Below are 25,281 nucleotides of genomic sequence, written 5' to 3'. Positions count from 1 at the left end.
CAATACACGTGTGCTTGGTGAATGAATGGAGGAGCAGTTAGTATATCCTGAAGACATATCCCATCTTGCCAATACACTGGACCCCCTGTTAAACATTCCCTAAAGAGTTTCTCAGCCTGCTTTGGTCAACTCAACCATTCCGAGGGAACTTACAATCCTATCTGCTAAAGTGACTCCCAATGAAGTGATGCTTAACCAGGAAGGAGAGGGTGATGTGCGCTCCGAATGGGATGAAGTGTCAAATTCTGTGGGAGGCACCAGAGTTTGATACAGTGAACTCTAATAGGTCCTCCTGCCCTCATCTTCCCATTTCAATTGCCCTATAGTCTGTCTCCTAGGAAATCTTGGTTTTCTCTGATGAACTTGATGAGGGTATACTACCAAATCCTATGGATAAAGATAAAAAGATAAAGAGTTGCCATCTGTCCTCCAACAGTGTACTACTTTGAAAAGCACATGCCAGAGAGACTTATAGGACATTAGTAAGTTACAGTGGTTTAAGAAAGGATCAGTAATATGAATTATCTTGAAATTATGATTTATTTAGAATGAGAGAACTCTGTATCATGTGATATTAAAATAGATCTTTAGGCAGAGAGCCAAGGTTGACAAGTACTGAAATCAAACCTAGGTCCCACACCTAGATGCAAAGCCAGTGTGAATAAGAGGTCATACAAATCTCAGAGTCCTCACATCCATTAAAGGCTATATAAAGGGATCATAAGTTAGAGGTTGAGAGGTTTTGAGAAAAGGATTGTTGGAGAAAGACAGGAGTGTGCAATGAGTCTCATTTACTATGGGGTGGGACTGAGGGGCCTGCCCCTCACCTAAAGTCTATGGGGCAGAATTCCAATGGCACAACTTAGAGCTTAAGACATGTTCCTGACACTGGGGTGGGAATCCAGCGGGCTCAGAAAGAGCAGGGCAAGACAGATTGGAGCGAGGCGTATCAGCAGTCCGAAGCAAACTGTAAAGACAGATCTCCAGTGTGAGGGCGGGATGTCACTGAAGAACGTGAGAAGAACCACAAGGTACAAGGAAAGGTTCCACCGTGGCGCCTCGGTGAGCTGGCGTGTGTCTGTACAGGCCACACAGGCGGATGGGGGAACTGCAGCCTATCTAGGTCTCGGCAGAATGCCTGGTGATGCTCCATGGAACACAACAGGAGGGGAAATCTGTGAGACGCTGCCCTAAGACTACCTCCCATTGGCCTCCTTATCATCCCTGGGAGGCTGTCACACAACAGTTCTCCTCACTGTCCACATCTTGATGAGGTAGGGGCTTTCTGCCATGCTCGCCCTCAGAATACAGCCGTAGACTATAAGCCCCTTTGTTTCAATGATACCATGTTTACTGTGTGGGACGGGGACCACGGAGAGCCCACATCTATGAGTAGTCTGATCCTTTAGTTATGTCACAAATAAATAATAGCTTTCTTTAGTAATGTAATAAACTCTCTGAATGTAGAATCGTATCATCGCATCTTTACCAGTTGAATGAGTCAATCCTTGGCCTTGACTTTTCTGTTGTGTATGCCTGGCCCAGGATAAGAGGGAAAGAATTAGCTTTGAATACTTTTCAGGCCCAGAGGATACTTCAGTAGTTACGCACCGTGGTACCAGTCGAATAAGCATATGCCTATGCCACATTTTCAACTGCTTCATCTCTATTCCAAGCCCCACTTCCCAAGCAGAGACAGAGATGCAGAAACGCAAAGCAGGCAGACAAAAAGAAAACAGCCACATCCTATTTCCTGACTGAGGCCTAAGCTGGAACAGGAGTGAGAGATTCTGCCTTGAAATCACCTGGGAGCATGACACTGGACACCCATAGAGTATCTGGAAATAACCACAAATCTGTGGGAAGAACAGGTATTCAGTCAGGGGCCGAGCAAAGCAAATTTAAAGGGAAAAGTAGCAAACAAAATCAAGTTCTTATCTGTTTGCTTCCCACATGTCCCAGCAGTGCAATGCATAGCTCCTCTTTTTTGCCAAAAAGGTAGAGAAGTAATAACAATGGTTCAAAGTAATGAAGCTACCTGAGAGAAGCGGAGCTGGAGTCGACTCTGGAGAACTCTCAATTCTTTTGGAACACATTAAACTCAATAATCATGGAGTATCACGTAGATGCAGACACTGCCCTGGTGGGTGGTGAGATGCTGGGGGAGAGACAATAGGCAAGTAAAGGAACACACAAGATGAATACAGATAGCAAAAAGTGTTACGGACAAAATGAAACTGGGTGGTGGGATAGAGAGACACCTGGATGGCGCATAACTTATGTTCGGTGATCAGAGAAAGCCTCCCTGGTGAGAAGAGATTTCGGCTCAGACCTGAATACTGAGAGCGAGCCATACATGCAAAAATCCCAGGCAGAGGGAATAAACACAAAAAGTCAGGGCTCTGAGGCTCAGAGATGTAGTAAGAGGGCAGTTAGAGGAGATCTATGAATGAAGGGTGGGAGTTAATTCATTTACTCAATAAATATTTATTATCGAGCACCGACTCGATGCCAACTAATATTATATACTATGAGCATAGCACTCAAGAAAACCAAGATCTAAATTTTACTTTTATTTTAGTGTATGGGGAGGGCAACAATCAGGAAACAAACACATCTAGTATATCGATCAGGTGTGAAGAAGTGTTGTGTACAATAACTTTTTAAATGGGTGAATTAGAGGGTGATTGGTTGGTTTTTATAATGTAGATGCAGAAATACCCCGATCTATGGTGACCATTAAGCAGAGACCTGAATGAAGCGAGAAAACAAATCACATTTATCCAAGGGAAGAACTTTCTAGATACACAGAATGATGAGTACAAAGGCCCTGGGGAAGGTATGTGGTTGGCACATTCAAGGAACAGCAAGGAGGCCCAGTGCTTGGACCAGAGTAAAGCAGAGGAAGAGAGAACAAAGGAGGTAAGAAAGGCAGGCAGAAATCTCACGCAGCATCTTGTAGAATATGGTATAATTATTGGCCCTACGTGAATAAGATGGGAATTCGCTGGATAGTTTTGTTTAGAGGATATGATTTGATTCATATTTAAAAATTTTTTAATGTTTATTTTTGAGAGAGAGAGAGAGAGAGAGAGAGAGCGCAAGCAGGGGTGTGGCAGAGAGAGAGGGAGACACGGATTCTGAAGCAGGCTCCAGGTTCTGAGCTGTCAGCACAGAGCCCGACGCGGGGCTCGAACTCATGGACCTCGAGATCATGACCCGAGCTGAACTCAGACGCTTAACTGACTGAGCCACTCAGGCATCCCGATTTGATTCCTATTTTAAAAGGATCACTCTGGATGCTGTGTGGAGAACAGCCTGACTTGAGGAAGAATAAAATGAGGGAAACCAGAGAGCTAGTGCATTCATTCAGGTGATGGAGGCTGGGGCTGTGGGATAGTGAAGGAGGTCAGAAATAGGTTCTGAATATATTTTCAGGAAAATACTAACAGGATTTGCTGATGGATTGGATGTGAGAGGGAGAGAATGAGGTGGATCAGAGATAATGCCATGTTTCTTTTTGCCTGAGGAATCGGTAGAGTGGATGTAACCGCCTGGGGAGTACTGTTGATAGAGAAGGGGTTTCCAAAGGCCAAGGACACTCTTATGGTTAGAGGTGAAGGCAATAAAGAAAATCATGAAAGGAATCTGCAAGGCAGTAGCCAGAGAGGTAAAAGCAGAGGCAAGACAATGGTTTCCCGGAAAACAGAAGAAAGTGTCTCAAGGAATATGGGTGATCAATTGTATCAAACCTACTGAGAGGGTGAATGAGAAAGGGTCTGAAGACTGAACAGTGCATTTGTCTGTAAAAAGGGGTAGAGAAGTAGGTACTGAGTTGAGGAGCGTGTGACACTGAGGGAGTTTTGTTGTTTACTTTGTGTTTGAAGAGGGGATCCATTCCAACACGTTTGCATAATAGGAATATGCAACAGGTGAAGAGCTGATAACGCAGGAGAAAGACCCGCTGCTTCTATTGCCGTGAAAAGCTTTTTAGTTTGATGTAGTCCCACTTATTAGTTTTTGCTTTGGCTGCTCGTGCTGTTGGCGCCATATCCAAAAAAGCCATTGCCAAGACTAAGGCCAAGGAGCTGTTCCCCTTATGTTTTCTTCTAAGAGTTATTTGGTATCGGGTCTTACATTCAAGTCTTTAATCCATTTCAAGTTAATTCTGGTGAGTGGTGTAAGATCTTCAATGTTCTCACCACAAAAAAAGAACCGGTAAATTGGTAGAGTCAGTGTGGAAAACAGTATGGGGGTTCCTCAAAAAATAAAAACATAGAAATACTGTGTGGTCCAATCATTCCACCACTGGGTATTTACCCAGAGAAAGTGAAAATGCTCATTTGAAAAGATATGTGCACTGCTATGTTATTGCAGCATTACTCACAATAGCCAAGGTCTAGAAGCAACCCAAGGGTCCATCAATAGATGAATGGACAAGGAAGATGTGGTATATATACAACGGAATATCACTCAACAATAAAAAGGGTGAGATTGCACCATCTGCGACAACATGGATGGACCTAGGGGGTATTATGCTAAGTGAAATAAATCAGGCTGAGAAAGACCAATACCGTATAATTTCACTAATGTAGAATCTAAAATGACCCAAATGAGTAAACAAACAGAAAGCAGAATCAGACCTATGAAATAGAACTGATGGTTGCCAGAAGGGAGGGGGGTAGGGGGATGGGCAAAATAGGTGAAGGGGAGGGGGAGCTACAAGCTTCCATTTATGAAATGAGTAAGTCATGGGAATAAAAGGCAGAGCATAAGGAATATAGCTAATGATGTTGTGACAGCATTGTGTGGTGTCCAATCGATATGTCGTGCTCCTGAACCTAATGTAACATTGTGCACCAACTATACTCAAATAAAAAAAAATTTTTTTAAAGAAATGGTAATCATATGACGTGATGGAGATGTTAGCTAACACTACAGTGGTAATCATTTTGCATTACGTAGGTGTTTATTTTTTTTTTTTATTTTTTTTTTATTTTTTTTTTTTGCATTACGTAGGTGTTTAAATCAAAACATGGTATACCTGCGACCCACACACTGTTAGATGGGGGGGGGGGAGACAGTGTCAGGAAGATAATAGGTGCTCATAAAAAGATTTGTTGAATGAATGGATGAGAAAAAAAAAGAATGGATAAGGTGCAAAATAATAACCGAGGAAGAGAAGCGTAAGCATAAAAGGACCAGAAAAAAATGCAATAGGATTTTTGGACACAGGGAGGGCCCACTTGGGGGTCCTGGCTGCGAGATCAATCTGTGTAGTTGTGTTTTTTCTTCAGTTACATTTAGCTGCTTGTGGGAAGGTGGGAAAACGAATTTAGTGATGATTGCCAGGAGTGATCACAAGTCCTGGAATGAATTCCACTACCATCTACAGGCAACATTTTGTCAATTATGAGTAATGAAAAACTCTTGGAATTCTGTTGACACCAGAGGAGATATTTGAAAAACTACTTGAAGATTATTTTAAAAATTAAAAAAAAAAATGACCTAAATGACCTGAGCGAGAGTTTAAAAAGTCAGAAATAATATGGAAAGGGTAGTCCAATGACCATTCAGAAACCAGACTTCCCTCACTGCTGGGGATTAATGTAGCAAGGCCTGTAAAGGACTTGATGGTAATTGTGACTTTTGATAAAAAGCCAAGGCGTTTGGGTGCTAAGGGTCAGAGCTGTCATGGACTAGAATTAACAGTGCTGGAGTGCCCAGTCCCAAAGCAGTGGGAGCAGCTAGATTTGCTCTAAGGACTCTGTCCCTTGGCTTTGAATAGATTGTATGAAAACTGGGCAATTGGAACGCATTTAAAGACCTTAGAATTGATACGGATCCTGATGATACCTGAAGGTTTCAAATCCATCTAGAAAACACATGGCTGTGGCAGAAAACACACTATCTTGCTGCACAAAACAGCTTACCTAAAAAAAAAAAAAAAAAATCAAAGAACTGGGCTTCAGAGTTTCTGTGAACTTGGAACCAGAAAATCAGACTATTTGCAAAAGTGTAACTTCTCCGGAATCAGAGGACATGTATGGTGGCATAGGTCGAGACATGCCCTCTAGTTTATGAGTTTCTGAAGGAAATCTACCCAAATGTATGAAAAGATTTTGAGAAGTGAGGGCTACTTACTAAATGAAATAATCTGGTGAGCTGGCCTTCAAAAGCTTACATCTTGCTCCTATGACTTCTAAGTAAACCTGCAGTCTGACAGAGTCAACTGAACTTTATTAAGCATATTGAAGACACTGTTGCCTAAGTAATGGTGAAACCATTGTATCATTTCTGCTGAATGCTAATAATGCACCTTAGGTGATGCTACGGGGTTGGACCTCGGTGGGTTCTTTAAATCTTCAGTGGATTCCTCAAATGCCTACCGATCTCTGGTTTTTTTAATTTTATTTTTATTTTTTACATTTATTTATTTTTGAGAGACAGACAGAGACAGAGCACAAGTGACGGAGGGACAGAGATAGAAGGAGACACAGAATCTGACGCAGGTTCCAGGCTCTGAGCTGTCAGCACAGAGTCGACGCGGGGCTCGAACTCACGAACCGTGAGATCATGACCCGAGCCGAAGTCGGATGCTTCACCGACGGAGCCACCCAGGCGCCCCTACCGATCTCTCTTTGAAGCAAGTGACAGGGAATGGGCTAGAGATGTCTCAGAACTCAGAATGCCATGACACTTGCTAAGAACCCCCACAGACCCCAAGACCGCAAACTATCAAAACACAAGATGCAGGAGGAGAGACACGCACGGCATTCCGTTCATTCATTCACGCTTCCAGTGGGCATGTTTTCAGGAATCACTGTTTGCCAACTGCTAAGCTAGCAGCTGATGAAAGAGCCATGCTCCTTGTCTTCAACAAGAAAGAAGGCAGACTCCCCAAATTACTTACCAGCCTCCCATTATTTACCTTTTGCTTTTCTTTTTATTACCAACAAATGCTTAAAATAAGCTCTTTCTACCACTATGTGATGCTAGGGTCAGCAGTTAAATAGATGTTTTTTTCTGCCTAACACTGTAATTTTTTTTCTAATCATAATCAATGGAAGATCAGATCAATGGAAGGAAAGCAATAGTCAGTAATGGCTCAGCGCTGCTCTCGATACTCCAACAAAGGCACAGCTAAAGAAAATGCCCAAATAATGGAGTCTTGTGTTCATTGCATTTACAGCTTTAATGGCCTATCTTGAAATTAAGGCTTGGATAGAACAGTCTTAGCCTTTAAACGTTGAAGAGCAGACTGATCAGACCCATATTCTATCTCTTAAGTTCCATAGAAAACAAGAGTAAATTGTATACCAAAAAAGCATTTCACCTCAAGAAACGGAGGAAATGTTGATTGAGTTCTTATCTCGGAACATCCAGTCAGCTTAAATTTTATGTCAAGGTACAAATTGTCATTGACGCCTATCATCAACATAGAGCTTTTCTACCAAAAAGCCACTTTCCCTGGTGTGCATCCATCTCCTGACTCTCAGCAAAACTTCGAATGTGTTTTCAAACGTGCAATATTCAAGGCCTCTCATAAACACCAAGAAAACCCCAAAAGAATTTCATTTCTAAGTGTAGCTAATGTAGGGATGAATCAGATTTCCAAGTGAGTCTCTGAAACATTCATATGAAAAGTGTGACCAGTCTGCAGAATGAGACCGTAGACCTGTACGTAATAAAAAGCCCAGTGCTGTACTTGCAAAATGGGGCAGGGGCTAAAGTTATCAACTACATCAGTGAGTCGATCCAGCTGTAATTTTCTTATCCTGAGTTGTAAAGAAAAGAAAAGAAAAGAAAAGAAAAGAAAAGAGAAAAGAAAAGAAAGAAGAAAGGAAAGGAAAAGGAAAGAAGAGAAAAGAAGAGAAAAGAAGGAAGGAAGGAAGGAAGGAAGGAAGGAAGGAAGTTAGGAAGGAAGGAAGGAACAAAGGAAGGAAGGAAGGAAGGAAGAAAGAACAAACGAACCTTCCTGGAATCTATTGCTGTCTCATCTAATCTACATTGAGTATTTCTATCAATGTGTTTACAAATGGCTTGGAGGACAATGCTTTGCACTAGGAATTGGGTCTGGGTTCTAGTCTTTGCTAAGTTTGGAAAGCCGCATACCCATCTATTTCTTTCTAGATTGTTCTTTTAACCCAGCTCACTTCAAGCAGCATTCACCATAGACCAATAGATGTGATCCATAGTCTATGAAAAAACAGCCCCTCTTTGCTCCCACCTGCTCCCAACCTGTTCCCATTCTGATCTTGACCCACTTAGGTCTGGAAACAAGGCACGATTTATCTTTAATAATACTGATTCTGCATCTCTAAACTCGCTGTTTGTAACTGGGTCACTTTGTGTATTTTGAACTTTCCCTCAAGGACCCTTCTTAGACTATCCTTACTGTTTGTTTTTGAAGTACACAACCTTGGAGAGAATCTCCTGACCAAATGAAACCTTGAAGGCCAAAAGGCTAGCTTGAATTTGTGCCTCCCTAGTCCCCTGGGTTGGGTGGGGGACACAAAGGAACTCCATTTTCTCTCTGTAAAATAAGGGCATGGCCCAGATAAGTGCCATGGTGGCTTCCTACCCTTCTGCTACAAATAAATCATTTTTAACTTATATGACTAACTAAACAGTAGTGTCATAGGAACGTATAATCTTTCTAAATTGTTCATATCTTAATTCCACATATTTTGCTTATGAGTAACACTTAGTGGAAAATGTAGGATTTATTCATTATGCACAAGACAGTAAAACCTTTTGCTTACTTGATTATGTGGGATGAAATAAAATCTAGTAGCTTATATATGTCATGGAAAGTACTGACTTGTTAATACTCAGAAAGACATATTTAGGGGAAAGATTTTATTCCCCCTCTTCCCAGCCGAGCAAACTGCCTTGGGAAGAGAACTACCACATTTGTACTTCCCATCTTTTTCTTTTCCTCCACCCCTTTCACAGCTTCTCCCATGGAGATAATGTGGTTTTTACCGGTCACTCTGATGCCTCTATTATGACAGCTTGTCCTATTGGACACACTTCCCAGGTCTATTATGATAGCTTTTCCTATTGGACACACTTACTAGGTCTTTAAGGTTTGGTCTCAACTGGCTTTCCTCTTTCACTTGCTACCATATTTTATATGAAAACATTTTCAGTTTCAACAAGAGAAGATCCTTAGAGGCTGTCACGACCTGAAGGCAGCTAAGTTAGTGGTTCGGGTCACTGAGTAGAACTCGATGAAGCCCCCTATGAGAAGGTATGAAGTTATATAAGCACAGGTGTGCAAACATGTAAATGTAAGTAGGACCCCGGCATTGAAAAGATCCTTGTGACTGTCTTCAATAGCTAGTGTGTTTCTCTTCCCCAGCTAGTGGAGAATCATCTTCCCAGCATTCCAACATTAATAGACTAATTCAAGTTCATGCATTAACGTGTTATCCTTTGCGGGAAAAGTAGTTTGGATGAGAGGGCCTCCTAGCCTGGTCAGATATCTACGTGTTGGGTTCCTTAAGGATAAATATTCAAGTCATCAAGTGGCTCAATTCATTAGCAATACCACTTGGTAACACCTAAGTTTCTTTCCTCAAATTCTTTTCGCAACAAGTGTTGTAGCAGTGGCTTCACTCACTCAATACTCACCTAATCCAAACCAACTGCCTACCTTGAATTCCTAGCACAGGTGCCAACTCCTATTTGTTCCTGTATCTACATAATTGTCTTGATTCCTTCCCTTCTTTTGTGATTTAGCTGGGTACATCCTAAGTAGAGCCAGGAACAAAACAGAAATGAAACGGGACTATCTACCCAAAAGAGTGGCGCTGGGGACATTTTCTTTTCACTTGTACAGCGACATTAATCCTTCTCTACTGTTTATCCTGGTAAAATTTTCATGCCAAGGATGGATAGTGTCATTGCTGTGACAATACCCATTACATTTGTGTAGTACTTTACTATGACAAAAATATTTCATTTCTATATTTTATTTAATCTTGTAGGTACATGGGTAAGTTCAGTCCCCTAGGTAACTTATTCTGCCCTACTTAAGACATTAACAAATGCATATTTCAATATAACATTCATTATGACTAATGTCCTAAATGTGGATAATTGGAAAATGTGTGGCCCAAGAGGGCTAGTTCAAGACCAATTTCTATTCAATTTAGTCAGTATTTATTCTCCCAATTCTCCACCAATATGCCAACAGAAGTTACAGGCAAGCAAAGATCAGTACAATATGAGGGCGGACATTCAGAGCAATGCCATTATTCAAAAGTGGTACAGTCTGTTTCAGGAAGCAGTGAGTCCCTTGTCACTAGAAACATTCAACTAATGGCTGGTTGATCACTTGCAGAGAAATGGGAGAGGATATTCTTGCATTATATATTGACGTGGTTTAGATGACTCTTTTAGACTCCACATGTTTAAGCCCGCGAAACTAATTTTCTATCTATTTAGCCTGCGGCCTATTATTTATCACCTATGTGAATGGTTTCTATCTAAAGGCCCACCATTTTATTTTATTTTATTTTTTTAAGTTTTTAATTTTAATTCCAGTATAGTTAACACAGTGACAGCTTCAGGTATACAATATGGTAACTCAACAATCATGTGCATTATTACTCAGTGTCCATCACGATAAATGTACTCTTTAATCTCAATCACCTATTTCACCCATCCCCACACCCAAAAGGCCCCACCATTTTAGAATCCAATCCAATCCTTTCTAATCCAGGCCCACCATTGTCTAGAATTTGGTTTCTAGACTAAATTGCTGGTTTTCTGATCTTGTCAACATATAACCATTCAAGAACTACTTCCTGCATCTCGAATTTCAGCTTTGGTTATAAACTGACAAATGTCATTTATCTGTGTATGGCTTCTGAATATACACATCATAACATGTTTCTCTCGTCTCAAAAACAAAAAGAAAAGAACGCTGTGGTAGTCAAGGCAAGACCGGTTTTAACAAAAATTGCGATTTAACATTCTCACATTATTTACATCCAAAATCTGTCTTTCCTGCACCGAAATGACTCCCAGCCTGTTTAGCCCACCAATTTCCATAGTGAGGACCAGCGAGGCCTGGGGTTAAGTTAACCTATTTTCTAGGAGAGAAAGATATTTTAAAGGATGCCATACAAGAGCTCTAAACTCAGATTTAAGTGAACATTTATGGTCAATTCACACCAGCCAGACCTTTTCAACACTGCCCTCCCCTCCCCATCATTCTTCATACTCAGGGGAACATCCCACAGAACATTGCTGCTAGACTTGCCCTCATCCTGCATCCAGACCTTCTGGCTATAGTAACAGGAGTATGGCTCAAAATCTTCTACGGTGTCCACTTGATCCGTGAGAAAATAATGCATCCTTATTATGCGCGACCTGGAGACTACCTGCTTTATTGTTGCTGCCCCCTGGCCACCCAGCAATTTCTCTCCAATTCTCTTTTCTCCACTGAAATAGGCACAGGAGGCAAACCAGCACGTCCACCACATAAATCAGCAGTGTGCAGACTTTGGTGTTCTTTAAAATCGCCTGGAGTGCTTGTTAAAACACACACGGCAGGGACCTACTTCAAGGGTTTCTGATTCAGTAGGTCTAGAGTGGGGCCCGGTAATTTACACGACTAACAATTTCTCAAGGGGTGATGATGATGATGATGATGATGGTGCAGGGATCCCACTTGAAGAATCACCAGCATAAAGAGAAATCTAACGAGGTAATTAAATGCTTCTCTTCCTCACCGCACACACCTCCAATCTCTGAGTGAATTTCCTGGAACCCTTCCCATATCTCCTGAGTGAGGAAGTTCTCCTTTCCCTTCTCCAACAGGGCAAAACCCCATAAGGCCGCTGATGCATGCTTTCCAGCATTTTGCATCTTTTCCTGTAGTCTTATGCTCACATAAGCATAAAACACTGGAAGTTACAGAACCTGTTCAGCTGTTTCTCAGTAAGCCGTGCCAAGAGTGCGTATTCACTTCCCGGGGCTGCTATAACGAAATATCACAAACTTGGTGGCTTAAGCAACAGAAATACATTGTCTTAGAGTTCTGGAGGCCAGAACTCTGAAATGAAGTTGTCAGTAGAGTCTTGCTCCCGGTGAAACCTCTAGGGGAATGTTCGTTCTTCGTTTTTTGTGTTTGTTTTTGTTTTTGCCTCATCTAGCTTTTGTTGGTTCGCCAGCAAACTTCTGCGGTTGCCTTCATCATCATGATGTTCTCCTCATGTGTCTCTGTGTCTTCACATGACCAGCTTCATTTTATTCTTTCCGGCATGACTGAGGTATAATTAGCAAATGAAAATTACGTGTATTAAAAGTATACAATGCGATGAGTTGACACGTCTATACATTGTGAAATGATTAACATAACCAAGCCAATGAACACATTCATGACCTCGCATAGTTACCATTTCTTTTGGTGGTGAGAATATTTAAGATCTAGTCTCTTAGCAAATCTCAAGTGTACAATATAGTATTAACTACGGTCTCTGTGCCTCATATTAGATCCTCAGAGCTTATTCACCTTCCAACTGAAAGTTTACCCATTGTGACCGATATCACACCATTTCCCTCCCCCCCCCAGTTCCTGGCAACCACCTTCCACTCGGGTTCTGAGTTGAACTTTTTTAGAGTCGGCATGTAGGTGAAATCAAAAAAATATTTATCTTTCTGTGTCTAGCATATTTCACTTAACATAATATCTCCCCCAGGTTCATCCATGTTGTGGCAAATGGCAGGATTTCTTTCTTTGTTATGACTGGATAATATTCCACTATATGTATATAATCCATTTCCTTTGTTTCTTCATTCATCACATATATTTATTTAGGATGTGTCCGTATTTTGGTTATTTTAAGTAATGCTGCATGAACATGGGAGTGCAGGTATCTCCTTGATACACTGATTTCATTTCTTTTGGATATATACTCGGAAGTGGGATGGCTGAATTATACAGTTCTATTTTTAATTTTTTGAGGAACCTCCATGCTGTTTTCCGTTGTGGCTGTACCAATTTACATTTTCTTACATCGTGTACAAGGGTCCCCTTTTCTCCATACCCTGGCCAACACTTACTATTTCTTGTCTTTTTAAGGATACCAATCCTGATAAGTGTGATGAAATAATATCTCATTGTGGTTCTTATTTGCATTTCTCTGATGATTACTGATGTTGAGGACATTTTAAAAATATATATTTTTTAAATTTTTTAATGTTTATTTATATGAGAGAGCGAGAGCGAGAGAGAGAGAGGGAGAGAGAGACTGAGTGTGTGAGCAGGGAAGGGGCAGAGAGAGACAGAGACACAGAATGTGAAGCAGGCTCCAGGCTCCAACTCATGAACCATGACATCATGACCTGAGCTGAAGTCGGATGCTTACCTGACTGAGCCACCCAGGTGCCCTGAGGACATTTTTATATTATTGTTGGCCACGTGGGTGTTTTCTTTGAAGAAATGTTTATTCAGGTCCTTGGCCCATTTTTAAATCAAATTATTTGAGTTTTTCCTATTGGGTTGTATGTGTTCCATATATATGTTGGATATCAATCCTTTTCAAAAATATGGTTTTCTGGGGCACCTGGCTGGCTCAGTCAGAAGAACATGTGATTCTTGATCTCAGGAGTCATGAGGTTGAGCCCCAAGTTGGGTGTAGAGATTACTAAAAAAATAAACTTAAAAAAATATATGGTTTTCCCCTTCTGCAGGTTGCCTTTTCTTTTTGTTGATGGTTTCCTTTGCTGTGCAGAAGTTTTTTTAGTTTGATGCGGTCCCACTTGCCTATTTTTGCTTTTGTTGCCTTTGCTTTTGGTGTGAAGTTAAAAAAAAAATTGTTTCCAAGAACATTCTAGGCAAAGGAAAGAGAAAATGTAGTCTTGGAGCAGGAATGTGCCTGATGTGTTTGAGGAACAGCAAGGAGGCCAGTGCAAACTAGACATATAATTGCCATTAGCACATAGATGAGATTTAAAGCCGTCAAGGGCCGAGTGAGATTACCTAAGGAGAGGGTTTACACAGAGGGAAGATGTTGAGTTCTGCAACATCCCGAGCTCAAATAAAGAAAGAGGTAGCAAGGGGGCGCCTGGGTGGCTCAGTCGGTTAAGCGTCCGACTTCGGCTCAGGTCACGATCTCATGGTATGTGAGTTCGAGCCCCGCGTCGGGCTCTGTGCTGCCAGCTCAGAGCCTGGAGCCTGTTTCAGATTCTGTGTCTCCCTCTCTCTCTGACCCTCCCCCGTTCATGCTCTGTCTCTCTCTGTCTCAAAAATAAATAAACGTTAGGGGCGCCTGGGTGGCGCAGTCGGTTAAGCGTCCGACTTCAGCCAGGTCACGATCTCGCGGTCCGTGAGTTCGAGCCCCGCGTCAGGCTCTGGGCTGATGGCTCGGAGCCTGGAGCCTGTTTCCGATTCTGTGTCTCCCTCTCTCTCTGCCCCTCCCCCGTTCATGCTCTGTCTCTCTCTGTCCCAAAAATAAATAAAAAAGGTTGAAAAAAAAAATTAAAAAAAAAAAAAAATAAATAAATAAACGTTAAAAAAAAATTTTTTTTTTAAAAAAAGAAAGAGGTAGCAAAGAACGCCAAGAAGAAACAAACAGGAGAGAGAACAGAGGAGTGTAGTATCACAGAAGCAACGTGAAGAGAAGTGTTCAAAGAAAGAGAGGGGCGCCTGGGTGGCTCAGTTAGTTAAACATCTGACTCTTGATTTCCACTCAGGTCATGATCTCACAATTCGTGGGATCTAGCCATGCGTCGGGCTCCGCGCTGAGTGTGGAACCTGCTTGGAATTCTCTCTTTCCTGTTCTCTCTGCCCCTCCCACCCTCAAAATAAGTAAATAAACATTTTTTAAAAAGAAAGAGAAAAAAAGAGGAAATCTTGTCCTATGTGACAATATGAATCAACCTGGAGTACATTATGCTAAGTGAACTAACTCAGTCAAAGAAGGAAAAATACTTCATGATTCCACTTACAAGAGAGATCTCAAGTAGTCAAATCCCTTGAAGCAAATAATAGAATGGCAATTCCAGGGGCCAGGGGAAGGGGGAAATGGGTGTTGCTATTCAAGGAGTATAAAGTTTTAGTTATAGAAGATGAATAAATTTTAGAGTTCTGCTGTATGACACTGTGACTGTACAGCAATTCGTTAAGGTGGTAGGTCTCATGGTAAATGTTTTTTACTATAATGACAAAGTAATAATTAAAATGGCATTGTAAAAAATAAAAAAAATAAATCTGTAAATGAAATACATAATAAGAGATCACCACTGAATGCACAGCTTATGATAAGCTATCACGGTTAATATCATTTCTGAACCCAGTGCCAAAAGAAGTGAAGAAAAATATGAGAATAATTAAGGGCACAGAAAATAGATGCAGAAATTCCAAGCTACTTGAAGAAAAATACTCAAAGTATTCGTAATATGTTTCTAAGCGACCACAGGGATAAATGTCAACATGTTAACAACGGTCACCTCTGAGTGGTAAGAATAAACGTGACACTTTCCTTTTTATAAAAAAATGTGAGATACTCAAAATAGAGAACTGAGATTATAGAAGGGAGGAAATGATGAAAATAATAAAAAAAAACCCAATTTTATTGGAACGACTCTCAGGGACTAAGTGTCTGAAAACTCAAAATAACGAATAAACATTTGAAAAGAATACCTATTTAGTCAAATAATATTTGAGTAAAGTTTAGGACCCGAAGAGAAAAGGTTGAAGACATAGAAAACAAGTTACCTACAAAAGGATTTCTGTCTGCTCCTTTATCATATCAAGCTATTTCCAGCTCCTCGGGTTTTTATACTATTTCAACTGCTTGGAAATATCTAACTTTATTTCTCCACATTACTGGTTCATTCTCATATTTCAGGTTTCAAAGTAAATGCTACTTTCTAAGAGTGGCCCTTTTCTGACCCGACTAATTAAGTAGGTTTCCTGGTATTCTCTTTATTAGCATCCTATTTATTTTTTCCAATTCTTATAAATATTATTATTATTCCATTTTGCTAATTTATTTTTATGTGTCTTGCATCATCATAGAAACTCCATGAAGATAGTGTATGATAATCACGTACCTACTGTTGTTTCTGGCACAGAGCAGCTGTTTGAATTTTTAATTTATTATTTTTAATGTATTTTGTTTATTTTCGCTGTATTTAAATTTTACCTGACGTGCCAATTCTTTTTTTAAAATTCCAGTATCATTAACATACAGTGTTATATAACTGCGTGTGTACAATATAGTGACTTAACAATTCTATACATTACTCAGTGCTCATCACCTTAAGTGTTGTCTTAATTCTCTTCACCCATTTCACTCATCCTTCCTACCCATCTTCCCTCTGGTAACCACCAGATTGTTCTTATATTTAAGAGTCTGGGGTTTTTTTTTTGTTTGTCTCTTTTTTTTCTTTGTTTCTTAAATGCCACATATGAGTGAAATCATATGGTATTTGTCTTTCTCTGACTGGCTTATTTCACTTAGCTTTATATCCTCTACTTCTCTCCATGTTGTTGCGAGTGGCCAGATTTCATTCTTTTTTATGACTGAGTAATATCCCATTGTATGTATATTCTACCTCTTCTTTATCCACTCATCTATCGATGGACACTTGGGCCACCTCCATAAATTGGCTATTATAAATAATCCTGCAAGAAACATGAGAGATGCATGTACCTTTTCAAAGTAGTGTTTCCATATTCTTCGGGAAAATACACAGTAGCAAAATTGTTGGGTCATATAGTAATTCGATATTTAATTTTTTGAGGAACCTCCATACTCTTTTCCACAGTGGCTGCACCATTTTGCATTCCCACCAACAGTGCACACGGCTTCATTTTTCTCCACATCCTCGCCAGCGCACTTGTTTTCTGTGTTTCTGATTTTAGCCATTTTGAAGGGTGTGGTGATATCTCACTGGGGTTTTGATTTGCATTTCCCTGATGATGCGTGATGTTGAACATCTTCTCATGTGTCTGTTGGTCACCTGGATATCTTCTTTGGAGAAATGTCTCTTCATGCCCATTTTTAATTGGATTATTTGTTTTTTGGGGGTTTAGTTGTATAAGTTCTTTATAGATTTTGGATACCAACCCTTAATCAGATATACCATTTGCAAAAGTCTCCCATTCCATAGGTCGTCCTTTAGTTTGTTGATTGTTTCCTTTGTTGTGTAAAAGATTTTATTTTGATGTGGTCCCAATAGTTTATTTTTGCTTTTTTTCCCCCCTTGCTTCAGGAGACATCTAGAAAAATGTTGCCAAGGCTGATGTCAGAGAAATTACTGCCTGTGCTCTCTTCTAGAATTTGTATGGTTTTAGGTCTCACATTTAGCTCTTGAATCCATTTTGAATTTATTTTTTGCATGGTGAGAGAAAGTGATCCAGTTTCATTCTTTTGCATGTAGCTGACCAGTTTTCACACCAATTGTTGAAGAGACTGTCTTTTTCCCATTACGTATTCTTGCCTACTTCATTGAAGATTGACCATACAATCATGGGTTTATTTCAGGGCTCTCTATTCTGTTCTATTGATCTATCTGTCTATTTTTCTGCCAATACCATACTGTTTGGATTGCTACAGCTTTATAATGTATCTTGAAATCTGGGGTTGGGGCGCCTGGGGGGCTCAGTCGGTTAAGCGGCCGACTTCGGCTCAGGTCATGATCTCGCGGTCCGTGAGTTCGAGCCCCGCGTCGGGCTCTGTGCTGACAGCTCAGAGCCTGGAGCCTGCTTCCGATTCTGTGTCTCCCTCTCTCTGACCCTCCCCCGTTCATACTCTGTCCTCTCTCTGTCTCAAAAATAAATAAACGTTAAAAATAAAATTTAAAAAAAAAAAAGAAATCTGGGGTTGTGATACTTCCTGTTTTGTTCTTTGTCAAGATGTTTTTAGCTATCTGTTGGTATTTTGATAAGGATTGCATTAAATCTGTAGATTGCTTTGGGTATTATGGACACTTGAACTATATTTGTTCTTCTAATCCATGAGCATGGAATAGCTTTCCATTTGTGTCATCATCAATTTTTTTCATCAGTGTTTTCTAGTTTTCAGAGTACAAGTATTTCACTTTTTTGGTTAAGTTTATTTGTAGGTATTTTCTTCTTTTTGGAGCAACTGTAAATGGGACTGTTTTCTTAATTTCTCTTTCTGCTACTTCATTATTAGTGTATAGAAATGCAACAAGTTTCGGTGTATTGATTTTGTATTCTGTGACCTTACTGAACTCATTTATCAGTTCTAGTAGTTTTTTGGTAGGGTCTGGAGGGTTTTCTATATAAGGTATCATGTCATCTGCAGATAGTGAAAGTTATACTTCTTTCTTACCAATTTGAATGCCTTTTATGTATTTATTTTTATTTGATTGCTTTGGCTAGGACTTACAGTACTATGTTGTTTTGTTCCTGGTTTAGGGGGGAAAGCTCTCAGTTTTTCACCATTGAGTACCATGTTAGCTATGGATTTTTCCTATATGGTCTTTATTATTTTGGGGTATGTGCCCTCTAAACCTACTTTGTTGAGGGTTTTTATCATGAATGTTGTACTTTGTCAAATGCTCTCTCTGCATCTACTGAAATAATCATATGGTATTTATCCTTTCTCTTGTTGATGTAATGTATCAGGTTGATTGATTTGCAAATATCGTACCACTCTTGCATCCAAGGAATAAATCCCACTTGATCAGGGTGAATGAATTTTTTAAGGTATTGTTGGATTCAGTTTGCTAATATTTTGTTGAGGATTTTGGTGTCTAAGTTCATCAGAGATATTCGTCTCAGTTCATCAGAAATATTAGCCTGTAATTCGCTTCTTTGTAGCGTCTTTATCCAATTTTGGTATCCGTAATACTGGTCTCATGGAATGAATTTGGAAGCTTTCCTTCCTCTTCTATTTTATGGAATAGTTTGAGAATAGGTATTAACTCTTTAAATGTTTGGTAGAATTCACCTGTGGTACTGGACTTTTGTTTGTTGGGAGTTTTTTGATTCCTGATTCAATTTTGGGAAGTTATATGTCTCCATTTCTTCTAAGTTGTCCAATTTTTTAGGCATATAAGTTTTCATAATATTCTCTCATAAGCCTTTTTGTTTCTATGGTGTTCATTATTTCTCCTCTTTCATTTCTGATTTTCTTTGAGTCCCTTTTTTTTTTTTTTGATGAGACTGGCTAAGAGTTTATCAATGTTGTTGATTTTTTCAAACCAGCTCTTGGTTTTGATGATCTGTTCTATTGTTTTTGTTGTTGTTTGTTTCTGTTTTATTTCTGCTCTAATAATTATTATTTTCTTCCTTCTACTGGTTTTGGGTTTTGTTTGTTTTTTTTCCGCTACTTCCTTTAGGCATAATGTTAGGTTATTTGAGATTTTTCTTGCTTCTTGAGGTAGACCTGTATTACATAAACTTCCCTCTTAGAACTTTTGCTACATCCCAAAGATTTTTAGACTGTTGTGTTACCATTTTCATTTGTCGCCATGTATTTTTTTATTTGCTTTTTGATTTCTTGGTTGACCCATCCCTTGTTTAGTAGTAGGTTGTTTACCCTCCATGTATTTCTGTTCTTTTTCAGATTTTTTTCTTGGCGTTGATTTCTAATTTTATAGCATTGTGGTCAGAAAAGATGCATGGCATGACTTTAGTCTTTTTGAATTTGTTGAGACTTGTTTTGTAGCCTAATATGTGATCTCTTCTGGAGAATGTTCCATGTGCACTTGAAAATAATGTGTACTCTGCTGTTTTAGGATGGACTGTTTTGAATATATCTGTTAGATCCATCTGGTCCAATGTGTCATTCAAAGACATTTTCCCTTGTTGATTCTGATTAGAAGATCTATTGACGTAAGTAGGGTGTTAACATCCCCTACTATTATTGTATTTCTATCAATTACTTCCCTCATGATTCATTTTAGCTGCTTTACGTATTTGGGTACTTTCACGTTGGGTGCATAAATATTTACAACTGTTAAATCTTCTAACTGGATTGTTCCATTTATGATGATGTAATATCTTTCTGTGTCTCTTGTTAATCTTTGTTTTAAAGTCTATTTTGTTCAATGTAAGTATTGCTATCCCGGGTTGTTGTTGTTGTTGTTTTCTCTTCTGTTTGCATGATGCTTTTCTATAACTTCACTTCCAATCCAGAGCAAGTGTTTGAACTGTGATTTGTGGAACAGATGAGAAAAGAATCAGATGAACCTCAGACTTTTCTTTGGCTACACTGAATACTACTTTTCATTGGAATAATGTCTTTGTCTCATTCATTCAACAAATATTTAATGAGGTCCTACTATATTCCAAGTACTGTGCTTGGTGCCAGTAATGCAGCATATGCTGTCTTCTGCCTTGCAGCTCATGTACTGTACTTTACTGTAAGCTATCCTTTATCTATCTGCTTGAGCCTAAATGACACCTGATCTGTTTGAACATCTTGGTTAGTGTTTTCTTCCATGGGCACATTACATTCTTTATAGTTACAAGTGAATACATCCCCATTTGTTTCATTTTCTTTCCAATGTACTTGAAAATTGCTTAAAGTGTTTAAAATTTTTTTTTCAACGTTTTTTATTTATTTTTGGGACAGAGAGAGACAGAGCATGAACGGGGGAGGGGCAGAGAGAGAGGGAGACACAGAATCGGAAACAGGCTCCAGGCTCCGAGCCTTCAGCCCAGAGCCTGACGCGGGGCTCGAACTCACGGACCGCGAGATCGTGACCTGGCTGAAGTCGGATGCTTAACCGACTGCGCCACCCAGGCGCCCCGCTTAAAGTGTTTAAAAGAAACATGAGATCCTAAAGAAATTTGAGCCCATCCCACCTAAAAATATTAAAATTATATGTAAACTAAGTTATCTAGTATCTGGGTAATGAGGATTCTCATGTGGGTAACTGGGGCCATTTGGAGAAAATGTCTTATTGTATGTAGTTCTGTATGTTTCCTAGGTCATTCGATCCAAGTCATTTCACAATGCAGGCATCACAATATAAAAGTAAATGCCCAGAACTTTTGCATTTTTAACACAGTTTTAGCCCTGAACTACTCGTGACTTACTTTTGATTCTATTTTCTTCTGATGTTTTTCCTATGTACAAACTCATTTTGCCTCTTTGGTGACCTTCTGTTAGATATATTCATCACTATTTTTCTGGACATAACCTTCCATTGCTTCTGTGACTTTCGGTTTCTCTGGGGAACATTATGCCTGATCTCCTCTGTACTGTCTGCAAGCCTCTGTGTATGTTTGATTTTGTGTGTTTGATCTTTGTGTGTTTGGGTTTGCCCCAGCCATATGGGTATAAACCAGACAGAGTCAAAGTTCATTGAATACTGGAAGGCACTTAAATATTGGAAAGCGTAGCATTACTGGTGAGGGAGAACTTTGGGGGTGAAGGTCAATTTGGCAACAACCTTCTTTTTTTTTTAAGTTTATTTTGAGAGAGAGAGAGAGAGAGAGAGAGCGAGCACATGTACCTGGGAGAAGCAGAGAGGAGGGGGAGAGAGAGTCTCAAGCAGGCTCTGCACTGCCAGTACAGAGCCCAATGCAGGGCTCAATCCCACGAACTGTGAAATCATGACCTGAGCCTAGATCAAGAGTTGGCTGTTTAAAAAACTGAGCCACCAGGGGCCCCATGGCAACAACCTTCTTGACTCACCCTGTAGGTGGCATTTACTTGTGTGTATAACACCCAGCTGGCCAAGAGGAAATAGCCCCTAGTATAGTGTATGAACACAATTTTTGCTTCTTCAAAAAAGGGTCTTGTTTTTTCATGTTCACCTCAAAATCATCAGGCTCCAAAACATGGCAGCTGGCTTTGACAGGTCAAAATGCTGGTAACACAAATGGCTATTACATGAATTCCTGTTTTCAGTCAATTGAAAAATAAAAAATATATATATATCCATCCCCCATTCTCCATCCAAGACGTGCCTTCTCTAGTTTGCCATTCTTGGTTGTCAGTATTGAACCATGTGAGTCATATTTGGTTTTTTTTTCTCAATTTTCTCCATCTCACACTCCACTGATCACCTGGTCCTGTCAGTTCTTTCTCGTCTGTGTCTAGAAACATGAAGTGTTCTGTCTGATGCTGCTGTTACTTTTCTAGCCTCAGCCTTCTTCACATTGGTTCTTCCTGCTTCATGGCTCTGCTCATTCTACCTTGCATTTGCTTGTCTAATTAACTGTACTCTTTCCACATAAGCATCCACTTCCCTGCTCAAGAGTTTATAGAGCCTTCTTTATTTTTTTGTTCCAAATCTTCATTCAGTCTGGCCTTCAAGGATTTCTCAAAACTGACTCCATCTTACCTGTATTTTATCCCAAGAGAACAAAATATCATAGGCTTCAAGAATCAGACAAGCGGAGTTAAAATCATTTCCACCAGTTATGGGCTTTGTAAACTTGGGCAATTTAATCAACCTGTGAATGTCTTGGTTTCCTCATTTGAAAAATTAGGACAAAAATACTTTTAGCCCAGGACTACTGAGAGGAACAAATTGGAAGATACAAAAAAGGAATCAGAACAGTTCATAGTGTATGATGAGTTCTCAGATGATGATGATGACGATGCTGCTGCTACAATCTGGATCATTTTTGTTCAAATAAGCTAACTTTTATATTCATTACTTGTTTGTTGGCTTGTTGTTTTATTTTTGCTTTTTAAACTGTCTATCCCCTTGGTATTAGTTGTTAAGGAAAAGAAAATTGCCTACTCTCACCTATATTCCTTAGCAGACTCCGGTGCCTTTGGCACTCCTAGAGGGTGCTCTTAGGCAACGAAGAGCTGTCTGTTGCTCTAGAGTCTGTCCTTCTAACATTTTTGGGCAACGAAATTGCTCCATGAGACCATTTTGACAGCATTCCATAACATACCAGTTCATAGAGGAAGCTATTCACTGCCTTGGGAATACCCCTAATAATAATGACATTGATCGAATCGTCAAATAAATTGAATCAATAAAATGGTGAAACAGCATTGAAAGAAAAGGAAGTACCTGAAGATCATGGTTTAGATACTCACTGTACATGATTTGCTAACCTTTACCCTTTAAACTATATACAGCCTGTGAGGAAAACCAGTCACAGCACATTAAATTTTCTGGCTTAGTTTAACGGAAGTTGAAAATTCAACATTGTGCCCTGGAATGAGGACTGGACTTGAATCAGGGGACCAGCGTTTTAGCCCTGGCTTTGCTATTAAGTTGTCAGAATTGGTCGAGTCCCTTTCCCTGTCTGATTTTTACTTTTTTCAACTGTAAAGGTTAGGACTGTACTGGAAGGCCCAAAGGTTTTTTGCCAAGTCTAATATTTATTTCTCCAAATTCTGGGCAACACCAAGTTTTGGCTGCATATTTTACTTTTAATAAGAAATGCTTGATATATGGGGGGAGTAGCACTAAATGAGGCCAAGACCACAGGACTGATTCACAAATAGGCTTAGGGCTTTGTAATTGCTTTATAGTCATAAGTAGGAAAGAGTCAAGGATATAATACAACATTAATATTACCCATAGAACATCTCCATAGGAATCTAAAGTCCACACATTCTTTTATTTGCCATTCATTCAAAAACACTTGTTAAGCACATGTATTTCTTTAGATATTGTACTGTATGCTGTGATAAGATGATGAACAAGACAAACACAGTTCCTCATCGAATTTCCAATCCCCTGGGAGAGACAAAAATCAAACAAAATATATAGTTACGAACTCAAAAAGTGAAACATGCAGGATCAGTGATGCCAAACCCTTCCACATATATTTCCTCATTTGATCTTCCTCAAACCATTGTAAGTTATGAATTATCATTCATGTTTACCAACGAAGAAACCCAATCTCTCTGTATAGCTTCAGTCAACTTTAGAATCCAGAAATAGTGCCAGATGAATGACTTTTAACTGGCCCAGAAGAATTAAGGAAGCTTCCAGAAAGAAAGAAAATATTTTGAAATACTGAAAAGCATATTTAGGCACACAGTTCCTCATCGGATCCCTTGCCTTTTCTTCTGCATTTCAAACACTTCCACATCTCCATTCCTAGGCTGACAGCATTCAGCCTAGTGGGCTCTATCATTCATTGAAATCCTACCCATCTTTCCAAACTCAGCTCAAATATCACGGTACCTTAGGAGATATCCCTATAATCACAGTGCATTATTATTCCCTCTCCCCTTTTACAGAACAATGGATGTTAATTACAACATTTACTGCCATTCTGCCTTATGTTATGCTGTTCATGCCCCATAGACTCTACTACTGGTCAGTTCCTTGAGGGAAAGGACTATGCTTTATGTCTCTTTATATCCCACACAGTGTTTTGTAAATAGTAGATGCTCAGTAAAACATATGCTGATATAAGAATAAAGAATTGTTCCTACATTCTCCAGATGCTCTCAGGCATTTTTATATTTTACGGAACAGTGCTTTTCATTCTTACCTGTATCACGATATCTATAGCTCATTCCTCAATGAAAGAAAAAAATGGATCAGAACAAAGTTTAGCTGGCAAAGTGGCCAGATAATAATATTTTGAGGTTTGAATACACAGGAAAGGACCTAGGCCAGGGAACAGGTGAGACTGACATGCCAAGGGTGTATGCCCATGTACAGTGTCAGTCAGAAAGCACAGTCTTGGTCCTGGAAATTCTGGGGCCCTGCTACAAGAGAAAGACGACATGGAAATTGTTTATCATGTATCTGATCTGAAGATGGGAGCGACTATAGATAACACAGCAATAAAACATTGGGAATTATGACTCAGGTACTCAGCTACTCAGCCAAGATGCTGACATTTGTTAAAGAGGAAATAAATGGAACCAGAACAGAGGATTGTGCCTGCTTTAATTACATAAAAGGTATTATTTTTCTGTTGAGCAGCCAAGATGCTACATTTGAACATGTGATCTTGTAAGAGAAACACGGGTCACTTTTTACTTAATTCTTTCCTTTTTTCCGAACTCACGGGGATCGACTTGTTGAGGGTGGAGTGTGGAGTGGCAGAACAATATGGCAGAGAAAGGAAGCTGAAAAGCCCAATATCTTGTATTTCAAAGCCAGAAAGCTGACCATTCTCACCTAACCGAAGGGAATCAGCCCCTAGGATATAAACTGGGTCAGCAACAAAACTTCAACAAATGGTAATTAATATTAACCCTATTGAATGACGTCTACATGTGAGCACAGCTAGGGCTGTAACGCCATATCCCCTTAGACACATTCTGCATACAGTAAAAGCACATTTATTGAAGCCTTATTAGAATTACAGACCCGTAGAGCGGATCTAGTAATAAGAGGAAA

This window comes from Panthera onca, chromosome X (assembly GCF_046562875.1).
Source record: "Panthera onca isolate mPanOnc1 chromosome X, mPanOnc1 haplotype 2, whole genome shotgun sequence".
NCBI lineage: Eukaryota > Metazoa > Chordata > Mammalia > Carnivora > Felidae > Panthera > Panthera onca.
The sequence above is the reverse complement of the archived record's forward strand: the minus strand, read 5'-3'. Positions refer to the sequence as shown.